Below are 18,116 nucleotides of genomic sequence, written 5' to 3'. Positions count from 1 at the left end.
AAACAGGTTACTTTCCATAGTTATGAATGGAAATCGATTTTATCATTACACTGAACTGATTGACCTTGCCCTCCTTTTCTTCTGCGGCCAAAATGACACCATTCCATTCAGCCATCACTGTCTGTCATAAAGAAAATACGTTGTGGTATTACATCCCATTGGTGAAATATTTTTCCAAACAAACATTCAAGCAGAAAGTACGCGCCCAAGGTTCTTTATTTAGTCCGCTCCATTTCCCTGGAAGTAACAAAGGCTAGGCTACAAAACTTACAGTCAATCTGTGGCAAATTTATTTGGCGTCCAGAGAAGCCAAGTCGGGCGATGCGCTATATGACTTTACCTTTAGAGAGAGGGGGCTTAGCAGTCCCGGATTTTGCTTTGTATTATTATGTTTGCTTTTTTGTTGAAAATGCGTTGGATGCTTACGGGGGAAGGGCCCAGCAGTATGGCTAATTCGCCTTCTATTTTTGAAATTTGAATTGGTTCTATTGCTAGGCAATGTCTATTTAGTGAAGTGGACGGCACCTACTATAAGCGTACACGGTTCAAGGTCTTAATCAGTGCCTTTAATGTATGGAGACGAATTCGTGCATTTACTAAACTGGGGAACATTTCGTATTATACACCCTTGCATGCAGTGAAGTTGCTACCAGGAATATGTCTGGATAATACTGTTTCAGTATGGAGGAAAAAGGGCATTACAACCTTATGTAACTTCTATTCCAAGGAAGGGACTTGTAAATCTTTTGATGAGTTGGTTTTACAGTATGGTATTCCCAGATACATTTCTTTAAATATCTGCAGATAAGGGATTTTTTACAGCGGGTCACTTTCATTAGGGTACCCCATCCCTTAGTGGAAAAAATCAGGCGTCAACGCAGAATAGGAGAAGCTTATCAATTACTACTTGCTGAGCATCTGGATGACCTGGAAAAACACAAGGTTAAATGGAATAGGGACCTGGGGGAGTCAGAAATCAATCTTGAGAAACTTATCACATTATCTAGGGATGTATTGATGTCTGCAAACTTGAGGGCTCAATTTTTTAAATCTCTCTTTGACTTATACTACACTCCCGCACGTATGGCTAAGTGGGGGACCAAATTTGATGGTAAATGTTTCCGGTGTCAAGAGGATAATGCAGACAGTGTACATATTTCTTTTTAAATGCGAAAAGCTGTCTAGATTTATAGCAGATATAGAGAATTTTTTTAGCATTAGTTACGAAAGTAAGGATTACTATTACTCCCGCGATGATGGTTATTGGTATGGGGCCCGAGAGTAACAGGGATAACCCTTTATATGAATACAGACAATTTGTTTTCTTTTTTATGACGGTTGCACGTCTATGTACCGCCTCTAAATGGCTTCAGAAAGATCCACCTGTTTTTGAATTGTGGTGGGCGAAAATGTACAATTATTGTAAAATAGAATGGGGTTTGTTTTCTGTGAAAGGGGTGAGGAAGCGTAAGATTGGGCTGAGTATATGGGGAGTATTTAGGGAATACTTTGATGAATGAGACTTTACTGGATTTATGTCTATATTTTGGATTGATGTTTCTTTCTTATTATGAATGTAATGGGAATGGAAGTGTACTACTCGTGTTCTGTTTTTGTACTAAACCTGCTGCTCTGAATGAATAAAATTCAAAAAAGAAAAAAAAACAAGCAGAAAGTACGTGGACGTCTCATTGTTCTCATCCTGCATTAAGGCATTCAATACCATCAGCCCTGTGGAAACCAATTTGTACAAGTAATGAAGCCAAACCCCAAATTGTAGTCTACTGTAGGGTGTACAGTTCTTTATTATTCTCATGTATACCAATATCAAGGCCAGATCATCAAATGCACTAGTTTAATTCACACCTTTCATCACTTGCAGGAAACCTATCAGGCATAATTTAGGGAGTTTTAGTGACCCTCAGTCACTGTGCTATCTTCATTTACTCCACTTTGCTCCATTAACTCAACTTTTCTTCATTCTCTCTATTACTTTTCTGTTACCTGTCTTCATAATTGCTGTGTCACTGCACCAGCACAAATTATACGGTACCGATCTGATCTGTCAACCTGCCATCTCAGAGTTGACTTTGGAATCCGACTGTCAATGTTGTAGCTCCAAAATGCATCCTTCATGCTTGAATGCAGTATTGAGGTCATGTACTTCCTGTGAGCATAACTGTATTGCACACACCGTATATATATTCATTCCATGCAGTGGCAATGGACGTTGCCAGATGACACTTATTTGTGCTAATAAACACATTTTACTTACTTAGTACTACCTTACAAAGGTCAAAGTGTTTGCTATTAGCGCTAAACACAGAAAACTAAATATATGGTCTTCCATGCTAAAACTATTAATTGTCCGCATCCCCAACTGGAGGGTAGGTTCCTAGATAGAATGTCCATTTTTGACTACTTAGGTATCACTCTTAGTGACAAGATTGACTGGGGGACTCAAATTAAGAAGGCCAATTTGAAATTAACACAATCAATGGGTGGTATCCTGAAAGTCCAAAAAATTGCACCCAAAAAGTGGTTGGCCCCCTGCAGAAATTTACAAAACCCAAGCGAGGGGTGCCTCTTTATATGGAGCAGAACTTTGGGTTCACTGCTCATCTAATACTCTATCGGTCACAGAGAATACTTTTATTAGGCAATTGCTGAGTCTTCCAAGAAGCATGCCCCTAATCCCACTTAGGATGGACCTGGGTATTGGTCCTATTGCTGATTTAATTGCCTCTTGCCTCCTCCTTTTTTGGCGTCGCATATGGAGCACGCCAGAGTTGGCTACGTATAGGGAGGAACTGAGGGATGTTATGCCATATTGGGAGCAGCCAACTTACCTTGGCTGTCTTATGTTAGGCATGTATGCTTCTCACTGGGGTGGGCAAATATGTGGTCCACCCCGGAAAGATATGTCCCAGTATATCTAAAAAGTCTTTACTTGCTGTTTTTAAAGAACACAAACTTGCCCTGTTGACTCAAAGTATGAATTATTGTTGCTTGACCTCAAGATTTCTGAATGGTAAGCAACAGTACAAATTAAAATTGGCCTTAGATAGCATCCAACCGTTTATGGCAAAAAAATTGTATTTACAAATTAGGGACGGTACACTTCTTCTCCGTGCATTCACAAATAAATGGAAGGGTGCAACAAAAGCTGATTGTCCTCGCTGCTCTGCTTCTGAGGAAACAGAACTTCACATAATGTTGTTTTGTCCTGCTTACGCTAGGCCCAGATCGAGGTGGGTCCTCCAACTCTGCAGGAATTTGGGGTTCAGAAATTACGTTGGTGTTTTTAGGCTACTTAAATGCGAAACACTCAAATTATTTGTAGTTGTTACTTCCGAAATGTCTATTTGAAATGTGGTGTATACGCAGAGGTATCCTCAAGGGAAAAGAGCTGGATAGTAATTAGATGCTGCCTTCCCGCTAATAAATTTAAATGTTTTATGTTTTTATACTGTTTTTAGAGAATTGTGCCAAACAGTTTTGTTTTGGCAAAGTCATTTTAATGTTTTTTCTTTTCAATTATAAAAAAAAAAAAGTGGAATTTGTTTTTAACAGTCTTATAATTCCGATAAATGTGACCTGGATCTTTATGTATGTTAAACCTTGTGGGGTAGGAAAGATTGGCAGTGATAATCAATATCAAAATATGAACTCACTAGTCAATAGTTTTACCAAATTGTGATGCTTTGAATATTTTTCCATGTCTGCAGTGTCTTTTTATCCACAACTATTTTATCTTATGAAATGTGATATGCATTGGTCTTTTATGGCTTCTATAGATCAAATAAAGTTGTTTTTTACTTTGACAAAAGAATGATTTTCGTTTCAACTACTTTTCATGAAAACCAGTATCACCATTGCTGACCGGGGTGAGTGACGTCCAACCAACTCAAAGATGTACCCTGGCCCCTCTGCAAACTCAACAATGGTGATAAATAGCATAACAAACACTGATCATGTGCATTGGCTCACTGCAAGAGATTGGGGTATTGATAACCCTACTCAAGCAACGTCCACAACAAGCACAACCCTTGTCAGGGTGAACCACAAATGTCGCAAAATAAACCTGTACTTAGCTGCGCTTAACCTTCTGGTAGTGGGGCACAAAAGCAATAAGGTTTAACTTAGAGGCACTGTAAAATATTTAACCAGCGCACAACCAGCAATAAAATAAAAGCACAACATAAGAACAATCTCGCACAAATTTAGAAAAATAGAGAAAAAAGATTAAATAAAATGGCAATAAAATTAATTAAATAAAAGTGGCGTCATGAATTTTTTTGTGAAATATAATGCCTTAAAGATCAAAGCACCAACTGTGGTATTTGGTTGTGTGAGACCAGGGCAAAGTTAAGGCTCACTGTGATGGAGCAAGTATCTAATACACTAGGTGGATTGGGACATGTCTCTGCTTACCTTTGAAAAATATTAGACAAAGTCTTGGTGAAACCGTTAATCATCATCGTTGGGGGGGCCTACCGCTGTTGAGCCAGGTGAAGATTTTACCTTTGGACTTTTGGAAGTCGTAAAGCTCCTGCAAGACAAAACTGCAAGCTGTAGCCAAAGAACCGAAGTCGAAGAGTCAAGAAGCCAGATATGGCTGCTCAGAATTCTCCTTGAACAGAATTTTGCTTCTGCATAAAAAAATGTAGCGGTAACTACACTGATCTTAAGCTGATGGGTGATGCACTGGGGTGGATCGGCGGGCAGGTTGATTCTGGTCTTCTGGGGGTTCTTTTGGAAAGTTTTGGAAAATTTGTTCCTAAATTCCAACTTTATGGGTTAGGCAGAAGCAGCCCCTCTAACACCACTTCCAAGGGTCTAGGACTTGGAGCCATCATTCGTATGGTTAGCACTCACCCCATCAGAAGCCATGTACAGTTTCAAGGTCTCAGGAGTGTCTTATGCCCCTGTAGATCACACAGGAGGCCAGTCAACTAGTCCTTGTAGTCACTCAGGTGTTCCTGGTTTCAAGCAGCAAGGCAGGTCTAAAGCAGCAGGGCAGTCCTCTGGGGAGCAAGGCAGGCCTTAAGCAGCAGGGCAGTTCTCTGCTAACAGCAGGGCAGTTCTCTGGGGAGCAAAGCAGGCCTTAAGCAGCAGGGCAGTTCTCCGGTAACAGCAGGGCAGTCATCTGTGAAACAAGGTAGGCCTCAAGCAGCACAGCAGTCCTCGGGGGATCCAGACAGTTCTTTTGAAGTCTTCCACAGGTTCGGGAGTGTCCTGAAGAGGTTTTATGAGGGTCCACTATTTTTACCTGGTGCTAGCATTTGAAGTGCAGAAATCCTCTAGGTTACCTCCACATCTGGAGTTCTTTCCTTCCCCTGCCAAGGCTCCAAGAAGTCTGGGTTGATAAAATGCTAGTGTCAGGTTCCTTTGTGTGTGTGTGCTGGAGCCATCGGATGTATGACGTTACAACGCATGCTTTTACATCGCATGCCTTTACAACGCGGTTTTTACATCGCATACCATTACAACGCATAGCGCTTTTGGGTGTTGGATAGTGAATAGTTTAATTTACTATTCCAACTCCAGTCCCCGTGGACACTAGGGAAGGTTATTGGATAGTAAATTAACCTATTCCCTATCCTAGAGCGCTCCCCAGCGCAATGCGTTGTAATAGTTTGCGTTGTAATGACCGCGTTGTAATGGTAGTGCGTTGTAAAAGTTTTGTTGTAAGTGATGTTTACCGGAGCCATCCCTTTGAAGTGTATGTGAGGCAGGGAACAGCTCTGCCCCTAAGGCATCCTGGCAGGATGTCCCATCCTGACAATAGTTTGGGACTGATTTAGATTTCGGCGGATGGGTTACTCCATCACAATAATGCATATCCCATCCGCCAAAATATATATCCCATAATATTCTATGGGATTTATATTTCAGTGGCCGTAATATCTGTCACCGTTGTGGCAGAGTAACCCCTCCACTGAAAACTAAATCAGGCCCCTAGTGTCCTTTGTCTCACTGTCTGGGAGAAATGTGCAAACCCCCAAAACTAAGCCAATCACAGTAATGTGTCCCAGGAAACTGGCAGCAGGCACCAAATGATCAGGACAAGAAAATGTAAACTTCCTAAAAAAGGCATTTTCCGATTGTGACTTAAAATCTTACTTTATCATTAAAGCTGATTTTTAATTGCAATTAATTGAGGTCTGACCGGTGCGATCGAGCCCTGCAGACGTCTCCGATTGTTCCATCCCGAACATTGCGATTCTGCCTCATCTCGGGCACCAATTGTTGTTGAAACTGACTCCTCTGGAATTCCCCCACGAGGACCTGCCATCAAGGGCCACCCCCTTCGAATTGATTCAGTTCAACCCAGACCACTCATCGGTCCCCCTGGGGTTGCCGCAGTTTCTTGACTTCGATCGGATCGGATATTGATCCAACGAGCTCCTGCCCTCCAGGCCTCCCTCTTCATTTGTCCGCCACACTGGGACCTCCTCCCTCCGTTCCCGCTGTGGCTCACACTTTCAGGCTTGTCATTGGTTGTCCTGATGATGATCCTTTATTTTAACAGGATCGAAACGCCGTCGACAGTTAGTGTAGTTTAAACAATAGCTTTCCATTGTGTGACTTTATTGTGTTTTCACCACACGAGTAAAGCTAGGTTAACTGTTTCTCTTCTGTACTAGCTTCTCAAGAATTGTAAAATTGCCTGATATTCGTTGACCCTATGTATGTTGTGTTTTAGCCTTGTTATATGTTGTGGATATAGGACTGTGTCCCACTTCATATATGTTCCTTTTGTAATCCTCATTTATCCTTTACATTCATTAAATTCAGAATCCGGCTGGACACCTTACTTATTATAGTGCATATTGTGGCCTATAATTAGTTAAAGCCTATACATCCTTTCCTGTCAAGGACCGTTGTTGAATGATAATAATTCATTTGAGTTCAAGCATGACATTCTTACCTCTTCCAAATCAAAATGTACCACTTGTTAAATGTTATAAGCTAACCCAATATTATCCTATAGGAGAGGTAGGCCTTACAGTAGTGAAAAACAATTCTGAGAGTGTTTCACTACTAGGACATGTAAAACTTAAAAATATGTCCTGATTTCTTTATTGCAATGCACACTGCCATAGGGGCTGTTTAGAGCCTACTTTAGGAGTGACATATGTATTAGAAAGGAAGGTTTGGATCTGGCAAAAGGTTATTTTGCCATGTCGAATTGGCAGCTTAAAACTGCACTAAAGTCTACAATGGCAGGTCTGAGGCATGTTTTAATGCACTGCATTAGTGTGTGACAGAATGAGGGTTGCAGACCCACCAGTAGAATTTCATTTACAGGCCCTATGTACATGTAGTACCACTTTAACTTTACTAGGGACCTTTAAGTAAATTAAATGTGCCAATCAGGTGTAGGTCAATTTTACCATGTATAAGTGAGTGATCGTTAGCACTTTAGCATTGGCTAGAAGTGAAAATGTATATATAGTCATTATGCCAACAAAAACAAAAAAACAACAACCAGGAGGTTTGAAGAAAAAAAGTTTGGGGAAAGACCACGCCAAGGATGGCAATATTAACACACACACACACACACACACACACATGCACACCCACACACGCACGCACACACACACACACACACACACACACACACACACACACACTTACATACAAATATGTACTTTGCTCTATGTTACACAATTGTCAATAGTGACTGCGTTGCTTATTTTAGTGTTCATTTTCCAAGTTTCCATTGGGAAATGCACTTCTGGTTTTCTTAATAACTTTGGCACCATTTGATGGATCTGCTCTGAATGTTTTTAAAAGAATAGTTTTTCTTACTTAGATTTGGCATGCCATGTTTTATGCAGATATGTCAAGGGAATAGGCCCTAAATTAAAAAAATCCTTTTATAAAGACTATATTTATCCTGATGTGCTTTTTAGAGCTTAAAACAGGGAAGAGGGAGCAGCTGGTTCTGATTTGCTGATCAGTTAAGCATATCATAACTGGTGAATTTCATAGTTTTTCAAGGTTTGCATTTGCTTAACGCTAACAAACTGTAACTATTTTTCCAGTGAATCTCTAGGTTTTTTATGATGAAGATAATTCATGTTCCATGTACACATTTAGTACTGGGCACAGCCAATCGACTTGCACACCAAGGATTGGCTGCTGGGCCTAGCCTCCAGTCAGTGTCAGTAATCAGCAGGAGATTAGGAGCCTGTATTTGGAAGACCATTGAGGTATTCCCCGTTAAAACTGAGGTGGGCCAGTCCTTGGAGGCTGGGGCACTAAGACAGACAGAGACACTTAGGTCAAGGGCAAAACCTCCAGGTCAAAACCATGTCCTTTTGCCTGGTAACCTTCCACATTGCATTGGCTCTTCGTTTGCATAGAGGTAGTTCACTTACTTGCCCCTCTCCTTGTGGTTTTTCTCCCTTTTCTTTGCCTTCCACAGTTTCCTTGCTTTGCTTACTGCTGTCTTACCGGCTTCCCCTACTTCGGCTTAGGTACACTGTGGCTCGCCATCTTAAAGCCTGTAAGTGGTAAGATCTTAGCATGTTCCACATGCAAACTATTATTACTAAAGTCTTATATGCTCTCTCATTGTACCTGGAGTCAGTTCTTGATAGAGAACTCAGTACCTGCCAGACGGGAGCCAGAACATCCTTGTGCTTAACATGTCCAAAGCCGGACAATGCCCACTTCTCACAGCCTTCCAGTAGGGTTGATGGATGCAGAGCTTAATCTTTGGTCAGATCAGTAGCCAACACCACCTGCCTGTTCTTTCTATCGTAGTTTTTTCTCAACCATAGATTTTTTATGGTGAAACTTGTGATTTTGGAGAATATTAGGCCTTTTTTACAGATGCAAAATGGAGGCAGCATGATCACTGTTTTCATGAAGATTGCACATTTACTATAGCAAACTAAGGGCCATATGTACAGTGAAGTGGCAGAGAAAGGTGTTAGCCTTCCTGGCACGCCTCTCTCTGCCACTTCTGAAATGCAAAGCTTCACCATATTTACAAGAGTTTAGCAACTTAGGGCCAACGCAGGCACCCTTGCACCATGGTGCAAGGGTGTCTGCGTGCAGGGGGGATTGTTTATGTGTAGGAAGGTGTCCCTTCCTGCAAATAAACAATCCTAAAATGGCATTCTGTCACTTTCATGTGTGCTGCTTGATGCAGAACACATGAAAGCGACAAAATGATGTTTTTTTATTTATTTGTTTATGTACAGGAAAGGACACCTTCCTGTACATAAACAAACAATGGCATTTTGCTTTTTCCATGTGTGCTGCACGAGGCAGCACACATGGAAAAAGCAAAAACGAGGAGAAATAATGCATTTTCCTTGTTTCGTCATCTTAACAACAGTTTTTTACCTTGAATATAGGGGGCAGTGTCAAACTAAATGGGTGTTGCGGTGGAATGCCCACCGCAACACCCACTGCCAACCCCTTTCACGCTAACCATAGCATGAAAGGGGGCCTTATGTACAAGGCAACATTAGGCCACGTTAAGTGGCTTAACGCTGCTTTGTACATAAGGCGCAGCCCCTATTGCCACCACAACGCCAATATAGGTGACGTTGTGGTGGTGATAGGGGCTTGTAAATATGCCCCTAAGTTTCCCTTTTTTCTCTACATTTTCCACCCTTTTGAAAGCCTCCCAGCACTCCCCTGGGGTCATGAAAATCATGGGTTTGTACAACCTCAGGACTTTCAAGATGGCAGCAAAAATAATTTTGAACAGTTTCATCAATTAATCACATTTGTCGTAAAATTTAAATATAGTTGAAAGAAATCATGATTTAGGAACTCACAATTTTAAACAGCCAAGACACACAAAAGTGTTTACCCAGTCAATCCCATCTGACACAATTTTGAAATGCTAAAATCCCCAAAACTGCAGTCAGGATTTTCACCTAATATACACAAAAAGCATGCATTCTGAATAAAGTGACACTTTAATGATACATTTGGTGTAACCTGGCAATGGAAGAAGCACTCCAAGAAATTGCTAGCCATACTTCATTGTCAGGCTTTTCTCTTTTAAAATTATTTTTGCTAATACTTTCAGCTCAGTAGTCAATGTATGAGAAATGAAAAAATACTTTTTTAAAGTAAAATTAAACTGAATTATAATGCTTAAGAAAAAAGCTACATGAAAATGTTTTTAATAAACGTTTTCTTTCCATATGTAAAGTATTGAGGAAGGAAGCAATAAGCAGCAATAGAAAGGATAGATGAGTTATATCTGTTAATTCAAATCGTAAATGGAGTAGATTTATTCTGAGGGCTACATTACTGAGAACATTATTCATGTAAATGAAATTGATTTAGGTGATAGTTACGAAAAATTAAAGATAACAATTATAAAATAATTACAAAACATCTTTAGTGTTTTTATTGATTGATTTCTAGCACCAGTGGTCCTCATTTTCGAACTGTAACTTTGGGTAACAGTGGAGCAGAACGTTGTCTCCTATTGAACTGAGCCATGTGCATATCTCCTACTGAAAATAGGAAACTCAAGTGCTGCCTTATATGAACAGCTGAGCTATTATATTGGGCAACTCATTTAGGCACCCTTGTATACTGTGGATGGGAATCTCTGGTCATTTTGTTCGATGAATGTTGAGGCACTGAAAACATTTTTGCGTCATTTCTAATAGGACCTTGGTGCTTTTTGGCATTAAAAGGAATGGAGAAAATTTGATTCAAATGGAGCATACTCCTATGGGATTCTAGGTCTTGTGACTGATCCTCAGGGCTGATAGTCTGGTGTGCATCCCTTTGTCCTATCACTTTACACTTGTTAATTGGTTTTATGTATGTTCTTGCTCTCATTCTCCAAGTAAACCCTATATCCTTGAAACCTATATGTGTTGGGGTGAGGGATACATTTTATGTCATTCATGATAGGGTGTGGTGTGCATGTGCGTTGTTGTCACAGTCTTGATAGTACACTCACTCATGTTCTGATGTGTTGATATTAGTTTTTAATGTTTCTTTTAAGCCAGGTGACCCTGTGCTCAAAGGTTTGTTTTCTTCCTTTCCTCCATTTCTGGTTAGGATATAGTTTTTTTGTTCAGCTGGGCCAGTTGTTGGGACTTAAATGGGTGACATAAGGGAGGCAAAGTCACTTTAATCATGCCTTGCCTTGGAGGGTTGCTCTTTAGCCTTTGGATGAAATGGGCCTGGTGGTGAACTGCTACTTAGGAGTGGGAATAGCACACCGGCAGCGTACACTAAGTGTGCTAGTGGTGCACCAAAAGTATGTTTTAGACAAACCCACCTGAACCCATTCACTTTGTATAAACACATTTAGTGGACCACTCAGCCCAGGTTGCAAGGAGGTTGCCAAACTCTTCACAAAATAATATTGATAGTCTTTAGATCATATAACTCTCAATCAGCCCACTGAGATACTAGTCCACATAAAGGGGCCGATTAGGATGGAGGATTTTCCGCCTCCTCCGGGCCGGCGGAAGCCACCTATGGCCCGGAGGAGGCGGAAAATCCTCTGCGGAGTCACCAAAGACCCACCGCCGCATTACGATGGCTGGTGGGTCTTGGTTTCTGTCCGCTGCTTTTCCGCCGCGGTCGGATAACAACCGCGGCGGAAAAGCTCTCATTTGGCTGGCAGTGTCTATCAGACACTGCCAGCCAAATTAGGAAGCATTAGTAAACATGCTTTTCCGCGGCGGTTTTTCCGCCGTGGAAAAGCATGTGTACTTTTGATTTTGGGGGCCCGTTGCGGGCCCCCAGGGTGTAGGCGGGTGGGGGGTGCACTTGGGGGGTACCTATGGTACCCCCCAGTATTTACATGCACAAAGCGGCAGGCACCGCGCGGTGCCTGCCACTTTGTGCATGTAAATGTTACACATGCACTTTTAACATTGCGGCGGGTGCTGCTTGAAGCAGCACCCGCCGCAATGTTAAATATCCAGGATGTGATCGCCAGGGTGGCGGTTACATCCTAATTTGCACGGAGGGACCGCCTCAGCCAATGCGGATGGTCCCTCCACCTTTGGGATCCTAATCGGCCCCTAATTCTTTGGACATTCACCAGCCCCCTATGCCACTCCAACCAACTGATGCCCCCGCCCTGTACGTACAATACACAACTGGGAGATATATTTTGTAAAATCATTCAAAAGAAGCATTGAAAAGTTTTATTGTTAATAGGAAAGAGCAGTTTTAACCTATTTTCAGCACATCATTTTACTGACTCTTCAAATTTTGACTTGGAATTTGTCTTTCATGGTGACTATTGTATTCTCCATGTTAACACTACCCTGATGAATGGGGCTGGAGTGGCTGTAACAGATCTGAGATGCATTTTTCCAGCACTGCCGATACCAAATACACGCTGTCTGAAACCCATCTGGTTCAGTAAAGGATAGGAACATTCACCCACTCTGTGGGTATTTTATTGTGTCACTCTCCTTAGGCCAGATGATCGCTAATTTGACAAGCTGTTGGATCTATGTAGTCCTCAAGATTCATCAGCCTCCATACCCTCGTTCTAATGGACTTTAATTACCAGGTGAACAATCCCTTGGACCCCAAATCACTCTGACTGTGAGATGACGTTAAAGAGTCAGGTCTTGGGCATTTTATTGTCCGTCCTAGAGACACTGGTAGGCACATGCTTTACCCGCATGCGTGCGGGCGGAATTCCGCCCGTACGCTGGGTTTTTCAAAATCGCACTTTACGTGACGAGCTAGGCTCGTCATGAGCGTGCGAGGAGGCTACCTCATGACGAGCCCAGCTCGTCATCAGCGTCGAAGGGGTTACTTGATGTTTGCTGATCAAGACTCTCTTTGCTGGTTGGTTCTTCAACCCTGTGGGTGATCTGTCCCCTTTTTGATCTTATTTATGTTGTGAGCAGCAATTAAAGGCATGTGTTGCCACAGTGTCTGGAAAGACATCTTTAGGACATTGCACTACTTTTCTAGATCCTCATTTCCTTAATAATGGCCAGAAAACGTGTTTTTAAAATGTAATTTAGCTACTTATATGAACATCTAAAACTGAAGCACAATAAAACACATATTGTTCCACATTTCCTCACATTTCTTGACAAAATACCTGCAATTTAAAATATTTGTGCAAAACACTTTCCATACTGTTCCTCTAAGACCTGAAAACCTTGGCCTGTTTTTCTCCCAAATATTTTGCCATCACTCCTCCTGCTTTGCAGAATTAATTTGTGTTGGCTCTATGACTCTGTGAACTTTACCACTGCTAACCACTGCTAAAGTGTTGGTGTTCATTTCTTTAAGCATGGTCAAATTGGCTTGCACCCAATTGCCATATTTAATGTATTTGTAAGTCCATAGTGAAGTAGTATACCATATGCCAAGGGCTGGTAAATTGAATGCTACTGGTGTGTCCACAGCACTTTTTGTGCCACCCACTTAAGTAGCCCTATATAATCTTTCATTGCAGGCCATGTGTGCAGTTTTAAACTGCCATTTAGTCCTGGTAAAGTAAACCTTTTCTAGGAATAGACATTCCTTTTTAATACATATAAATCACTCCTAGGCTAGGACCTAAACAGCCCATAGGACAGTGTACGTTGTATTGGAAAAGCTGGAAATTAACTTTCAAGGTTTACATGTCCTGGTAGTGAAAAACACAAAAATGTATTTTTCACTTTTGCAAGGCCAACGTCTCCCATAGGATAACTTTGTGTTACCTTATCACATTTAATACGTGATAATGATTGTTTGAGAGTAAGTAGGAATATCCTGTTTGGTGAAGAATTGTAATTTAATCCCTTCTTTAATGGTAAAAGCTGATTTTAAGTCACAATTGTGAAAATGCCACATTTAAAAGGTTGGCATTTTCTTGTCTTTAACATTTGGCACCCTTTAGCCTGCTTCCTGGGTCACACGACCAGGTGTATTTGGCAGTTGGCCTTTGTATATTCCTCCCAGAAAGTCACACAATAGAGGGTATGGGTGTTGGCAGGATGGACCATCCTTACTTGGTGACACAGGCAGAGTTGTCTCCTGTCACACTTGCATTCAAAGACACTGCCTCAGCTCACACACAATGGACTTCACACTAGCCTGTTATGCTGCATACAGACTGTGACCAGGAAAAGGAGGCAGGACATTTGAGACACTTCTGTAGGGGGAAGACTCTAGAAGATTCTTCCACTTCAAACGTGGCACAAAAATTGGACCCTCTGACCCACTCTTGAGTACACTCCTGGACCTGTGGATACTACAGAAGAAGGGCTGCCTGCTGCGGGAAGACTACCCTGCTGCTTGAGGCCTGCCCTGCTGTCTTAGGAGAAAGAATGGGCCTGCACCCTTCAGGCCAGGCTGAAGTTTCTCCAAGGGTTAGCTGACTGACCTCATGTTCTGAGTTGCAGAGGCACACAAAGCTTCTGAGGCCTCTATGTAGCTGCCCAGCTGAACTGCTGAACTGACATGCCTAGACCTGCAGGTGCCTCTCCAGTCTTGAACGCTTGGTATGGCATCTGTTGAGCTCCTCCTAGAAGAGGAGGAGAATTTTGGGCTCTTCGCTGCCACAAGCAGGGACATCTACATCAAGATCTTGCCGTGTACACCATCCGCCAACGCAAAGCTCTGGAGAGACCGACCCTTTATGTTACAGCAAACGCCAGTGATACCACACTCAGCGATACACCTTTAACAGTCTGCGATCACTATTAATGTGAAGCTCCAGCAACGACCCGTGACTTCTGACAGGATCTTCGTGCTACAGCGGTGACCGTACACAATGCCCAGCCTAATCTACACACTACAGCAGTGGCCATCTGCGTCGCCCTACCTGTTCCTTGTGGCTCCTATCCTGTGAACTGGACTCTTCATGTTGGACTTTAGAATCAGTTTTTTCAGTGGGACTAACCTGGTCCCTGTATCTGGGCTGTGTTCCATCATGATTTACCTGAATTAATGGCTTTCACCCATTTTCAAATGACCAGATAACAGCGAGTAATATTTTGTGCTTTTAGGCATTATACCTAAAATCTTTGAAATTGCGTATCTCCAGCTCTAGTGATTGAATTTGTGTTGTTTTGGTGTCACATCATTTATTACATTTCATTGTATTTTTTTAAAGTGGTGTGGTAATTTTCTTGTGTTGTGTTTTCACTTTATTACTGTTTGTGTGCTGCATAAATACTGTACACATTGCCTCTACATTGAACCTGACTGCTTTTATGCCAAGCTAGAGGGAGTCAAGCACAGGTTAATTTGGTGTCTTTTGCAGTTCACCCTGACTGGGATTGTGGCTGGTGCTTGATAAGAGCTCAGACCCCCCTCAACTAACAACTCAACTTCTTTCAGTCCCTAATCGAATGTAATGTCTGTCTCAATGCAGTTTCTAAACTTAAACAAAAGCGGAAGAAATGTAGGTAAACAACAAGCTATGTTCATGAAATGTTGTAATCATACTTTTGTCCAGTAGATAAGTAAAATATTTAAAGGATGACTCTTTTTGCTGGAACAAAAACTGTCAAAACTACAAAGGGGTTTCCTCTTCTTATCTTTTATTGTTTTGCTTCTGTCAAGGTGATTTGCACACTTTGTACCACAGAGACATGGTTGCCAGTTTCCAGATATGAGGGTTTTGTAAAATAAAAGTACATTTTCAATTTGCACTGCTATGTGGCTCTCTTTGTTCCTACGTTTGATCTAAATTACCTTGTGAGTCCCTTGCTATTGGTGCATGTTATGCATCTGCGTACATCTGTTGAGGCTGATTCTATTCACAGCAGTTCTCTAAAACAGTGTTTTTTCCCTGTCAGATCTAATTTTCCAGTCTATGTGTCCCCATTTGCTTCTCCTGATTTGTGTTCCAATTACATCCCTCCTTTTCTATGAAAATGAATGCGGCATGCAGCGTTGAATGCATTAGAAACACATCTGATTGTGCGGTTTCACTTGCTATGTATGTACCCTTTCCTGTTAGTTTGAGTCTATATACTATCAGTGCATGTACCCGTCATCATGAAGGTACACGAGAACCAAAATTACCCTATAACTTAAACGGGCATACCACTCTGGTTGACCAAAATGCAAATTAGGGTTTTACATTTCTAAAACCAAATCCTGTATGTGCCTTGTCATTAGGAAACTCAATACCACAAGTTAAAAGTCCTAAGATTATCAGGTAGCAATAAAAAAAACCAAAGTCAACATAAAAAGCTAAATTCTTGATTTAATAAAATTGTTTCTATAATTTCAAAATGTAAAGCCCAAATAAGAATTATGTAGTTACTATATAGGGGAGTTTTTTTTATCTCTCATCAAGTAAGAATGCACAAGTATCTGTAGTCCATGTGTTACTGACTGAAGATCTGGCAAATAAGGATGTACAACGCGCACCGTCACAACGCGTGCTGTTACAACGCGTCCCTTACAATGCAAGTCGTTACCACGACTTGCGTTGGGGGCGCGGATGTCGAATAGTATAATTTACTATTCTAACACCAGTCCCCGTGGACACTAGGGAAGGTGTTGGAATAGTAAATTTACTATTTTTAATCTTCTAGCGCCCTCCAGCCCTCCAGCACAAGCCGTGGTAACGACTTGCGTTGTTACGGACGCGTCGTAACAGCACTGCGGAGAAACATCCGCGTTGTAACGGATGTTTCCCGGCAAATAATAGTGATTACTAGCCTCCTCCTGACTGATGAATCTGAACGTCAGGACGATACAGGACACACATTAGTGGTATTGACTGGCTCCATGGTCAATTATCTTATTGCTCTCTGATCAAAGGGGGGAGGTGAAAAACTGATCCGTTCAGTTTCCTGAGTAATTATACTAATCAAGAGGGGAAGGATCACTAGTCCTGCACAACCTTAGGTATGCAGGAGGAACGTGGGGTGTCCCAGTTAAAAAGACCCTCATGCACGTGATGGGTATGGTGGTAACTTAGCGGTATATCTTGGTTCTCCGCTATCTAATCACGTGTGTGCATAATCATCAGGTCGATTAGGTTATGCAGCCTCCACCAGGAGGTTCTTACCCAAGGTTGATACAGTTGTGAGCCAGTGAGGAAAAAGGGTATTTTAAAAAGTCCGGAAAACCTGATAGAAAGTTTTATTAAGTCTGGGTTCGGGTCTGGTAAACTCTTGATTGGTGCATATCGTAGACTTATTAAGAGTAACAGATGCACTCAGAGTGTAAGGATCAGGAATAGTGTGGGGGTTTTAAAATTGGTCGACATGTTTCTGCCTCAATTGCCTGAATTAGGACTTACGGGCATTCATCAGGACCACAGAGTGAATAATGTGAAGAAATTTATAAATATACAGTGCTCTAAAAAAGTGGTGAGAAATAGGGAAATTGTCAACCTGTTTCTTTTGCAGTGGAGGTCTCAATGTACCTATGAGGAAAGAAAAACACAACATACAAGGGATGAGGGTACAATGGGACACGAACTTAGCAGAAATCTGCTAGACATCGTCTATTCAATGATAGACTACGTAGCAACTAAAAATTGACAATACTTTATCGATCAACAAAAATATATGGCAATGTCAACATATCCTGAATGAGAACAACAACCCCTTTCATCGTCATATACTGTTCTGGAAACGGTATATTGACGACATTTTTGTAATTTGGAAAGGAAACCTCACTGATTTACATGATTTCCACACCTGGCTTAACTTGAGAGATGAATGCCTGAAATTTACTTACTGTGCAGACCAGAAAAGCATTGACTTTCTGGATGTGACCATTTATGCCGATGCCGGCACTCTCCAAACACGGACCTTTTTTAAGGCAACCGCCAAGAACAGTCTCCTCTCCTACAAGAGCTTCCACTCCCGCCCTCTGAGGGAAAATTTACCATACGGCCAGTTCCTCAGATTGCGGCGTAATTGCAGTAATACGACTGAATATAAATCACAGGCAGACGACCTCTACAAGAAATTGGAAGCCCGTGACTACCCTAGGAGGGTGATCAATAAATAACAAAAACGCACCAGGAAAAAAAATAGAGAGGCACTCCTTGAAACTGTCCAAAGAGTACCCCCAGAAGATGTCCTGACCTGCGTGACCACCTACAGTCCAATGACGAACAGTGTAAAAAAGATCATTAACAAAAAGTGGCAAATATTGACATCTGGGAACTT

Source organism: Lissotriton helveticus, chromosome 4_1, assembly GCF_964261635.1.
Source record: "Lissotriton helveticus chromosome 4_1, aLisHel1.1, whole genome shotgun sequence".
NCBI lineage: Eukaryota > Metazoa > Chordata > Amphibia > Caudata > Salamandridae > Lissotriton > Lissotriton helveticus.
The sequence above is the reverse complement of the archived record's forward strand: the minus strand, read 5'-3'. Positions refer to the sequence as shown.